Source organism: Triticum dicoccoides, chromosome 2B (genome assembly GCF_002162155.2).
Source record: "Triticum dicoccoides isolate Atlit2015 ecotype Zavitan chromosome 2B, WEW_v2.0, whole genome shotgun sequence".
In the NCBI taxonomy this organism is placed as follows: domain Eukaryota; kingdom Viridiplantae; phylum Streptophyta; class Magnoliopsida; order Poales; family Poaceae; genus Triticum; species Triticum dicoccoides.
This window is the reverse complement of record NC_041383.1, coordinates 103,315,812-103,328,360: the sequence shown is the minus strand read 5'-3', so window position 1 is coordinate 103,328,360 and position 12,549 is coordinate 103,315,812.

Below are 12,549 nucleotides of genomic sequence, written 5' to 3'. Positions count from 1 at the left end.
GGGGGAGGGTGTGGTGGGTCGTCGGCGGTGGTGGAGCAGGGGAGGGTGCGTTGGGTCATCGGCGGCGGTGGAGCGGGGTAGGGTGCGGGGGGTCGTCGGCGGCGGCCGGTGGAGCGGGGGAGAGGGTGCGGGGGGTTATCAGCGGCGAGGGGGACCGGATCTAGCGAGGTGGGATAGCTATCGAGATGGTGGGGGATCGAGATCGAGTGTCCATGAAATTTAAAAATATTCATGAGTTCAAAAAGTGCCCATGAAATACAATCGAGAAATGAAGGCTACAATTTAAATACAATCGATCTTAGCTAGCTATCTGTTCACAATCTTCTTGCCCTTATTTTTCATAAGTGGAGTTCTTCTCTTGAACGGATGTCCTTTAGGTAGGGTGGTCCTGCTTCTTCTTGTGGTGTATGTTGATACTTCATCGTCGTCGTCATGTTCCATCTTCGGGTCGCCGTACTTGTCGAAGTCTTGCTCATTGGCGACTCCATCCATTCCGATGATCTTCCTTTTGCCTCTCCTCACGACAACACGACTGGGCTTTGGCGGGTCGGTAATGAAGAAGCATTGGTCCACTTGGGAAGCCAGTACCCATGGCTCATTTTTCGCGGTAAGTTTGCGCCTGTGGTCTTGGATTTGGCTTCGGGTATAACCAAGGTGGTGAAATACCGGTCTTTTTTTATGACGCTCTTGGCCCATCTGACATGGAACATCGGTGTCAGGACCCCGACTCAATGGCACAACGATCTAGCATGTAACACCTCATATCACTTTGCGGCCTCACGCACGGTATTCCCACGGGTGTCGCCTTACCAGGCCCGGGACCGTTTGCGACTTTTGGCACATGTATATGATAGTGTCCCTAGAATCCATATGACAAGGAGCCCGGGCTGACATGGCTAGTCGTGAACCCAAAGTGCACTAACTTACAGGGACAGGCATACATGACCCAACAATGAACGTGTCGGTCATCAGCGAGTGAATCCGGGCTGTAGCAACTGGGCTAGCAGGACTCCGGTAAACCGGGCTGTAGCAGGCTAACAGGACTCTGGTAGACACTGCGTGACATTTCCCCGAAGGGACAGACACAGGAATGAAGAAGGACACATGCCGGTCAGCCTAAGTGTTTCAGAGTAGTAGCAAGCTACCAGGGCTCAGCGGAAGCACTAGGAGACATTTCCCGGTAAGAGAAGCTACCAAGGATAAACAACCAGATAGTCAGATCCCACACATACCAAGCATTTCAATAACATACACACAATATGCTCAATATGTGTAAATACAACATGGCATCACAACAAGACTCTACAAACTCAAGTATTTTATTCAATTGGCTCCGAGGAGCGAGATATTACGAACATGGTCTCATGACCCAGCATTCAGAGCACACAAGTCAAAGCACACGCGGAAGCTCAACATGTCTGAGTACAGACAACTATAAACGAAAAAGGCTGAGAAGCCTGACTATCTACTAGATCCTGCCGAGGGCATAGGATCGTAGCTGAGGTAACAAGCTAAACGTCGAAGTCCACACGGAATTACTAGTGAGACTGAAGTCTCTCTGCAAAAACATAAAATAGGCAAACGTGAGTACAAATGTACCCAGCAAGACTTACATCAGAGCTATCTACATATGCATCATTATCAACAAAGGGGGTGGTGGAGTTTAACTGCACCAAGCCAGCTTTGACTCGTTGGCTATCCTGCATTACGACTGCAAGTAACTCTTTTGAGGTGGCGCACACGAGTCCACATATTCACCATATCAATACACCACTATGGATCCGCTCCCGTCTCCCTATGAGAACGCCATCCATAGCACTCACGCTTATCTTGCGTATTTTAGAGTATCCACTTTCACTTGTCTATGAACTGTACAGGCAACCCAGAAGTCCTTTACCGCGGACACGGCTATTCGAATAGATCATATTAACCCTGCAGGGGTGTACTTCTTCACACACACTCTCACCACTTATCGCCGTTTACACGACATGTACTCGGCAACCATCAAGCGGAAGCCCAACAAGGGTGTCGGCCACGACCTGACTAACCACACAAGTCTCTCGTCCAGGTTTATCGCCTATTCGGGTTCCATCCGCAAGGAGATCCGGACGGGGTGTCGCTCATGGCCCCAAATGATGTGAGAAGGGTTCCCAAGCCCACCATCCGGGTGCCACTTGGTACACCGTGCCACTGTGCCTAGTCTGTCCCAAGCCCACCTATACCGGGTGCCACTTGGTAGACTACTAGCACTACCTACAAACACCAGAAACTAGTTGCAACTCTTGGACAGAGATCAAGTTTATTAATAAGCCGAGAGGGGCCGAGTTACCAGAACCCAATGTGTGGTAGTAACTGTTTATGGATCACAAACACAGAACTCAGTTCCTGAGGACGGCTTCAATGAGACAACCCACCATGTATTCCTACATGGCCTCTCACCGCTACCTTTACCAAATCGTGTTCACACACTTAGCTCTCAACAGTAGGACATGTTTCACAACATTCCAATTCATCCCCGATGAATCAGACCTGACACAACTCTAAGCAATAGCAGGCATGACAAACAAGCATGAATGAGTAGGCACATCAGGGCTCAAACAACTCCTACTCATGCTAGTGGGTTTCATCTATTTACTGTGGCAATGACAGGTCATGCAGAGGATAAGGGGTTCAACTACCACATCATGTAACAGTTGAATCATTGTTGTCCTAATGCAGTAAAAGAGAGCAGGAGCGAGAGAGTGGGTTTGTATCGGAATGAACAAGGGGGTTTTGCTTGCCTGGCACTTCTGAAGATAGTATAGTTCTTCATCGGTGTCATCGAACTCATCGTCGGAACCACGTCTATCGAGAGGGGACAAACACCGACAAACAAGGAAGAACGCAATCAATGCAATGCACAATATGATGCATGATCATGACATGGCAATATGTTGTGATTTGAGCTAATGCAACTAACAATAGGTTAAATGAAGTTGGTTTGAACCCTAGGTTCAAATTCAAACTCCACATAAGGCATTTCAACTGCCATTTATTCAAATTGTTGTATACAGCAGCTTTAAGTTGTTCAAACATGCATGAAAATGGTACATATGGATAGATTGGATTTTTCTGATCATTTTTCATATATAATTTATTTCATTTGGAGTTATGGTTGAATTTTAGAAGTTTTGGGCATTTTTTGAAAATAATAAATCATTTAAGATTTATTTAAATTCTGGAAAACATTTACTGCATCAGCGCTGCATGATGCATGTGTCAGCAGTCAATAGCGCCTAACAAGGGTCAAACCTGAGAGTGGCCCCACATGTCAGTGTCCTAGTTAATTAACAGAGACTGTTAGTGCTAATTTTGTCTTAACTAAAAAGTGTCAGTGAGGCATGGGACCACATGTAAGTGACCTAGAGGGTCATTAGATTAGTGCCTAATGGCGTTTTCACCGAAGTTAGGCCGTCGGCGAGGTGCCGTGGTGGAAGGCGCTTCGGAAAACCGCTGTGCTGCATCGTTTGAGGAGGGGTTTGCTCCTACGTGTTCCTGGGAGCGAGCTGCGTCGACCAGTGGTGGTGGCCGGAGCTGCAGTGGCTAGGATCAACTGTAGGGCAAATAACCGCGGTGGCGCACCGGACGCGACCGGCCCGTGTATGGGCGCGAGCTGGACGTGTCGGGTGCGCCACGGGCGCGGGGCAGACGTGCGTGAGTGTGTGCCCGTGTTGCATGGGGATGTCCATGCGGGTGAACACCACACGAGTGCGTGCATGGAGTAGCCGTTGCTGGTCATGGTCGCGGCTGGGCATGCGGGTTCATTGCAGGCTGGGCGCGGGAGCGCGTCGTGCGCGCGCGCGGAGTGGGCCAAACCAGGCGGCGTGGTGGGCACGGGAGTGCGGGTAGTGGCCTGATGGTGCCTGGGTATAAAGGCCGTGGTGATCGATGTAATGGCTGTGGGTTTTAACGAGTACGAGCTCGTGGTGTTGGCATTCGTGCGGCGGGGAAAAAAACCTCACCGTGTCACTCCTCTTCCTCCCTCTCTGATCTTCTTCTTCCTTTGTCGTGTGAGCGACGGCGTCGAGCGAGAGAGAACCAAGCGAGAGAGAGAGGAGAGCTAGGGCTAGGGCAGCTCGGCAACAACAGTTGGCATCAGAGCCTCGTGATGATCAGAGCGCGCCGACGATGTCCATCGTGCCGTACGGTGGCGGTTCTGGCGGCACGGTGGCGCATCCAGCGCCGGTGCTCACGGGGGACAACTACGTCACCTGGGCCATCAAGGTGGAGGCCGACCTGGACGCCGCAGGGCTGTGGGAGGCGGTGGTGCCACCGGAGGATGTGGCATCGGCGGTGATTGCCAAGAAAGATAAGCCGGCGAGGGCTTATCTGCTCCGGGCGCTCAGCGACGACCTCCTACTGCAGGTGGCCGTGAAGAAGACCGCGGCGGAAATATGGAGCAGCTTGAAGGCCCGGTTCGTCGGAGCAGATCGTGTGCGCGTGGCGCGGCTGGGCACGTTGCGCGGGGAGTGGGAGCTGCTGTGCATGGCGAGCGACGAGACGCTGGACGTGTTCGCTGGGAAAATCTGCGGCATGGCGGCGTGCTTCACCGGGCTCGGGGCGACGCTCGATGATGCGGCGAAGGTGAAAAAACTCCTGGACGGTGTCCCGGATCGGCTGTACGCGACGGTCGCCGAAATGGAGCAGTTCTGCGACTTGGGCACGCTGCTCTTCGAGGACGCGCTCGGGCGCCTGAAGGCGTTCGACGAGCGCCTCCGTCGGCTTGGACAGGCAGGCAACGAGGGCGTGGACGGGCAACTGCTATACACCGCGGCACAGTGGCGTGCGTGTGAGCGGCGTCGGGGAGGTGCGTGGGACAACGACAACGCGCGCAGCAGCGCATCGGGCTTCGAAGGCAGCCGACATGGGCGCTGCTACAAATGCGGCGATCGCGGCCACTTCAAGCGGGAGTGCCCGCTGATGAAGAAGGCACCAGTGGCGGAGCAGGCGATGGTGGCGGACGCCGACGTCGAAGACGGTGGCCTTCTCTGAGCGCGGTTTAGGGAGGTGTAGTGTAGGGCAAATAAGCCGCGGTGGTGCACCGGACGCGACCGGCCCGTGTATGGGCGCGAGCTGGACGCGTCGGGTGCACCATGGGCGCGGGGCAGACGTGCGTGAGTGTGTGCGCGTGTTGCATGGGGATGTCCATGCGGGTGAACACCACACGAGTGCGTGCGTGGAGTAGCCGTTGCTGGTCAGGGTCGCGGCTGGGCACGCGGGTTCGTTGCGGGCTGGGCGCGGGAGCGCATCATGCGCGCGCGCGGAGCGGGCCGAACCAGGCGGTGTGGTGGGCATGAGAGTGCGGGTAGTGGCCCGATGGTGCCCGGGTATAAAGGCCATGGTGATCGATGTAATGGCTGTGGGTTTTAACGAGTACGAGCTCGTGGTGTTGGCGTTCGTGCGCCGGGGGAAAAAACCTCACCGTGTCACTCCTCTTCCTCCCTCTCTGATCTTCTTCTTCCTCTGTCGTGTGAGGGACGGCGTCGAGCGAGAGAGAACCAAGCGAGAGAGAGAGGAGAGCTAGGGCTAGGGCAGCTCGGCAACAACATCAACAGCGACGACCAAAACGGCGGCGGTGGAGTTTCGGCATCCGTGCAACTACGGCCTAGAGGACGCGCGGAGGCTGGGGAAGAGAGGGAGTCGAAGCGGGCGCTCACAGGGAGGCGGCAGGGTAGCTCAGGGGCTTGGGGACGCTCCAGTTGCCGCGGATCGACGGTGATGGTCGGCGTTGCCGAAGCTTGAAGACAGGGAAGATGCCGGTGATGCAGGGCGTCCGGCGATGCTTGGCATGGTGAGGAGGTCGAGGACGGAGTGACGGAGCTCGCGGTCAGCTCAAAAGGTCGAGGGGGAGGCAGTGGCTGCGGTGGTGGCGAGCGGCGGCGCGGCCATGGCGGCCTCGGCCATGAGGTGGGGAGCGAGGGAGGGAGGGGAAAAAGTGAGCAGAGGAAGAGGGATAAAGTCCAGGGCGTCCACACGTTTCCACGATGCAAGACGAGGATGCAGGAGGCGTCGACAGCGCGAAGTAGGACATGGCAAGGCGTCATCGGCGCGCTCGCCACGCACCTGTCTATCCTCCTGGCAGGAGGAAGATGACAGGGGAAGGCTGCTGGGCTGGGCCAACAGTGCTGGGCCGCCAGGCTGGACACGTAAGCGCCAGGTAAAATTCTTCTCTCTCTCTGTTATTCCTAGTTTAGTCTATGTTTTCTATTTTCTCTGTGTTTTCTTTGATTTAGTAAAAATACTAAACCACATCTAAAAATCCTGAAATAAATTGTGAGGACCTGTTGAATTATTTCCAACAACCCACATTTAGTTTCAAAATTATTTGAGCATTTATAATTGTTATAGCAATTAAATGCCCAAATTCAAATACATAACGATTTAATTCAAGAGTCCAGAAATGGCCTAGAAATATGTGCATCATTTTTGCCAGAGGTTTTCGCCTTTATCAAAAATCATGAACTTTTCCAAAGGACATTCTGGATTCATTGAAAATGATTTTATTTGATCCTATTTGAATTTCATTTGGTGCTAGGGTTTGAACATCCCCATTTCAGATTCAAAAGAACTTAAACATGATGCAACACATGAGTAGCTAGCTCAGAGCATACCAGAACTAGGGATGTGACAACTCACCCCTACTAAACAAGAATCTCGTCCCGAGATTCAAGGCGTGAGGTAAGAGGACAAAGGGGACACAAAGCTAATACGATCTTCACGATCCAACTGTCCTTCTCAAAGATTTTGATTCATTGCATCATCTTGATCTTGACATCTTGCTTTGAGAACTCCATTCAACATGACCACGAGAAGAAATGAAAACTCTAGAAGAACCGATCTTCTCGAGGATCGAGCAACTGACGATCAACTCACGGAATGAGGCATAGAACACCTCTTGAGCTGAGATGTTCAAACACACTTCGGGAGGGATGGGAAAACAGATGACGGGGGTTCAATTTGGTAGGCAACAATTCCATGCTTGAGGAGATGGTGAATGGTTTCAAGATAGCGATGAGATGATTGCCATGATTCCATAACGGGGTAGCTTAGAGAAGGTGACTCATAGAATTATTCCCTTAAGTGGCAAAAAGAATTACTTTTGGTACCTAGATCATTGAAACTCTTTATACCATCCTGAGGAAATCACAAACGATTGTTTGAAAGAGTTCGAAGAAATGGCATACTCTGATCGAAAAGGAAGCTATGGTTATAGCACAACTCAGCAAATGGAAAGAACATTCGAATTGATACCAAGGATATAACCCAATGACTGAGCGTGCTCTCAAGAACTTGAGCATTTCCATATTCATCAAGGTTTTACCATTATCCGTGTCAAGGATCCTAGCAACACAACATACTACCACGATGAATAGCAATGGATGACGCAGATGCAAAGGAAGATAACACCTTCTCAGATTTCACCTTAGCGAGTCCAAGAGAATAGAACCTGGATGATCGACCGAGAGACATTTAGCACTCCGCTTCTAATATTCTCCTTGATGTGCCAACGTAACCCATTTACATGGGTTGGTATCTAGAACATCAAGTAAAATGTCGGACTTCGGGAACACAAAAATCCATAAAGAACAACTAGGAAATAAATCCTACAAAATCCTTATGGGATGTGGCCAACTTCCTCAATCAAGATACTACAATAATAGGTCTTCCGGTTGGGTGTGTTGGCCACGACATCCACTTTACCGGGTTACAAAAGACCAATATTATAGTTCTTGGGAACATTCCAACCATCATATCTGCCTGAGATTCAGATCTGGTTGGTGTCAGGATGTTCCAGACTCATCGAGTCTAGAAAGAGAAATGAAAGTTTGCAACACAAATCGACGAGATGACGTTGCGAGATTCTCGGGAAATGGACTACGGTAGTAAGCTCCAAAACATGAGCTGGTTCTGCTACAAACATGTGAACACGTTGTCCCAGACAAGCATGGCCACGTAGTAGTCTTATAATTAAACACTACCGAGTTCAGGTGGGGAACCATCAACGAGGATATCAAAGTCCTTACATAAGTCATGATTAGCTCTTATGAAGGAACTTCTTGTCCTTGAACAAATAAGCCAGTTACATGGTGTACTAGGAGATACATGTGGAATGGAGGTAGCGAGCCTGTCAAACCATATCATACTTTGCACATGCATGACTGGCTTGGGATGGTCCCAGAGGAAACAAAAACAATCTTTCTCAAACTCACGATGGCAACTTACATCAAGTGCACGTGAATTAGAGGAAGTCTCTTCTTTCGTCCAAACATATGCTTCATGAACGGGACTTGAAGATAATGCTTATAAAGTTTCCAATACTAGCTGGATGTTCAACACAGATCATGGAGAAGATAACAATGTTGCTGATGGGCTCAACAACAATTCATCCAGGTTTCCATATAATTGGAGTTCCACAATTGTGTGAACACGGTGATAGCATTGGTCAGACCAAAAGATGTAATGGTGTATGCTCGAGGAGACAACCACGAGTAAGACAGCACTACAACCATCATTGGTTCTGATTTGATTTGATGATAACCCACACTCAAATCAAAGCTTCGATAAGACAATAGATCCAACAATTGACCACGAGGATCAATCAATGAAGATTTCATGTTTCTTCAACACACACACACAATGATATCCCTTTGGAATGAACTGAGTCGGACAAGCTTTTATCTTCCAACTCTCCAAGTTGTTGTTTAGCTTAACCAACCTGCTCAGGGTATCTGACATAGATTCTTGGAGAAAGGATGGTTTACAAGAATACCAACTTCATCACGAGCTCAACATAGTGGTCAGGTGACAACCTGGTGATACTTCCGAGAAGATATTTGGAAAATCACGAACCACCGATATGTTACTAAGCTCGAGAACAATCTTGCTTTTCAGGGCAAGACAATATGATCAAATAAGCAAGGATTGGCACTATCCTAACTCATTGATCGGAGAGTGCACCGGAAATAAGGACTAGGTAGCACAATCATACTTAGGGTGATGATTCAATAATCAACATATTAAGAATGAGGTTATTTTCCTTTAACTACCAAGCAATGGAGTTGCTAGGAGTATAGATTTCACACATCACGATTCACTTGTCGGTATTCCGGTTGCAACAACACGGGGACCAAGAAATGAATAATGAGGGCGAGAGGTATCACTACGTCAAGAATTCATAAGAGGGTGTGCAATTCCCATGACATTCTTGATGTAAAGATGGTAATACTCCAAGGTAGAACATAATCAAAGGCTGGATTGGCATTTTGATTTGCGGAGTACAACTTCTTTGACCCGATCCTGGAAATGGATGAGGTACTGGAGTTTGTTTCTCCTAGTCATTCTGAAATAGAATGGCTTGACAGACCACTAGAGTAGTAGGCATCGATAAACACGATTGCCAACTAATCCTTACTATCAATTGATAGACAAGGGCCAGAAAATAACTAAAGAGGGACAACCCAAAGGAACATATGATTTTCTGAGTTGTGGATGCATGGTTTAGCATGTCAAACGAAGTTCAACAGGTTTCTTCCGGATAACCCGTGCTAGAAGGTAAGACTGGCAGATTCACAATTCTTGAATGGAGAACCCATTAAGAGCACTCTTATTGTGATCTTTTGGTTCAAAGAGCTTCTGCCATATTGGTTCATGGTATTGGAAGAAGTAAATACCACGGACCTCGAGGACTATCACAAAGGTTGCTAATATCCTAAAGGAACTAGCAAACACTATCAACACGAAGTAAGTAGCGTGAATCTCGGGTTCAATAACCCAGGAATAGAATGCCTACTAACTAAGTGGCATCACGGGATGCTTTCGAGGATGATGGCCAGAATCATCACACTGGGAACACAAAACATGGCTAGGTAGCTAGGTGATACTCTAGACACCTAGGGTCATAATAATAGCTCCAACTGATATACCGAGTCAATGAAGTACCTCAACACACTAGTTAATGTGGTTGATCTGGCACAAAGGAACTTTGAAATGGTAAGAAGGAATTTGCAAATGCATCAGACTGTTTAGAAACCTGGGATGACTCGGACAACATAACGGCTGTAAATGCTCATGATTTGAGACATTCAGCAGAAATGGTGGCATAGCCACTTAGAAGCACAATATCAATATTCGGAGGCCAGCTATGAATACACGAAGTAGAAGAGACTGAACTGAGGCTTGAATTCACCAATCTTATAAGTCTACGGATTAGTAACATGTGATCCTGATAGAAAGAAGAGAAAGCCTAGTTCCTTAACCCCGTAGGAAAGATAGGATGACTCGGATCAGAAGGCATGAGGTATAAGGAGTAAAAAGAGCCTTACGTTCCATCCCACAATCAATTCCCTTATATAACTAAAGAATTTCTAGACTCAACGTCGACCAGTTTGGCTTGGTAATCCTACAAGCAGTCAAGCTCTGATACCAAAGCTGTCAGGACCCCGACTCAATGGCACACCGATCTAGCATGTAACACCTATATCACTTTGCGGCCACATGCATGGTATTCCCACGGGTGTCGCCTTACCAGGCCTGGGACCGCTTGTGACTTTTGGCACACATATATGATAGTGTCGCTAGCATCCATATGACAAGAGCCCGGGCTGACATGGCTGGTCGTGAACCCAAAGTGGCACTAACTTACAGGGACAGGTATACATGACCCAGGAACGAATGTGTCGGTCATCAGCGAGTGAATCCGGGCTGTAGCAACTGGGCTAGCAGGACTCCGGTAAACCGGGCTGTAGCAGGCTAACAGGACTCCGATAGACACCGTGTGACATTTCCCCGAACGGACAGACACAGGAACAAAGAAGGACACATGCCGGTCAGCCCAAGTGTTCCGGAGCAGTAGCAAGCTACCAGGGCTCAGTGGAAGCACTAGGAGACATTTCCCGGTAAGAGAGGCTACCAAGGATAAACAACTAGATAGTTAGATCCCACACATAACAAGCATTTCAATAACATACACACAATATGCTCGATATGTGCAAATACAACATGGCATCACAACAAGACTCTACAAACTCAAGTATTTTATTCAATAGGATCTAAGGAGCGAGATATTACAAACATGGGTCTCATGACCCAGCATTCAGCGCACACAAGTCAAAGCACATGCGGAAGCTCAGCATGTCTGAGTACAGACAACTATAAATAAAAAAGGCTGAGAAGCCTGACTATCTACTAGATCCTGCCGAGGGCATAAGATCGTAGCTGAGGTAACAAGCTAAACATCGAAGTCCACACGGAATTACTAGTGAGACTGAAGTCTCTCTGCAAAAACATAAAATAGGCAAATGTGAGTACAAATGTACCCAACAAGACTTACATCAGAGCTATCTACATATGCATCATTATCAACAAAGGGGGTGGTGGAGTTTAACTGCACCAAGCCAGCTTTGACTCGGTGGCTATCCTGCATTACGACTGCAAGTAACTCTTTTGAGGTGGCGCACACGAGTCCACATATTCACCATATCAATACACCACTATGGATCCGCTCCCGTCTCCCTACGAGAACGCCATCCATAGCACTCACGCTTATCTTGCGTATTTTAGAGTGTCCACTTTCACCTATCTATGAACTGTATAGGCAACCCAGAAGTCCTTTACCGCGGACACGGCTATTCGAATAGATCATATTAACCCTGCAGGGGTGTACTTCTTCACACACGCTCTCACCACTTATCGCCGTTTACACGACATGTACTCGACAACCTTCAAGCGGAACCCAACGAGGGTGTCGGCCACGACCTGACTAACCACACAAGTCTCTCGTCCAGGTTTATCGCCTATTCGGGTTCCATCCGCAAAGAGATCCGGTCGGGGTGTCACTCACGACCCCAAATGATGTGAGCAGGGTTCCCAAGCCCACCATGGGGGTGCCACTTGGTACACCGTGCCACTGTGCCTAGTCTGTCCCAAGCCCACCTATACCGGGTGCCACCTGGTAGACTACTAGCACTACCTACAAAGACCAGAAACTAGTTGCAACTCCTGGACAGAGATCAAGTTGACACTACAAAAAAAAAGACACATCCATGACATTTTGGGCCGAACGAATTTTTTTCTGTCATACATATGACACTTCTATGACGATAATTGTGACAGAACTCGGTATCATCATAGATGTGGTGGGCTCCTACTTCTATGACAAAAAATCATGACAGAAAATGGGCTTTTCGTCCTAGGCGGGCCGGAGACGCAGCTGCATGACATTCTTTGGGCCGTCCATGATGGGAAAAACCGTGGTAGAAGCAAGGGGGAGGAAAATTTTTGGGAGTTGCCGGTTACGGTGGGAGGTCAGGGACCGAGCGATGCGCGTTTCTCTCATACACGTGCGAGGCGTTGGCTCTAACTGAACCCGAGTGAGGCGTTGGGCTCTAACTGAACTCGAGCGATTGCACTGCAGGCTACGCGTTACTCAACCCGAGCGATCGATCGATGGCTGTTAACTAAACCTGATGGAGCAATTCCTTCGTTACTGCTGCTAACTGAAGCCGGTCGATT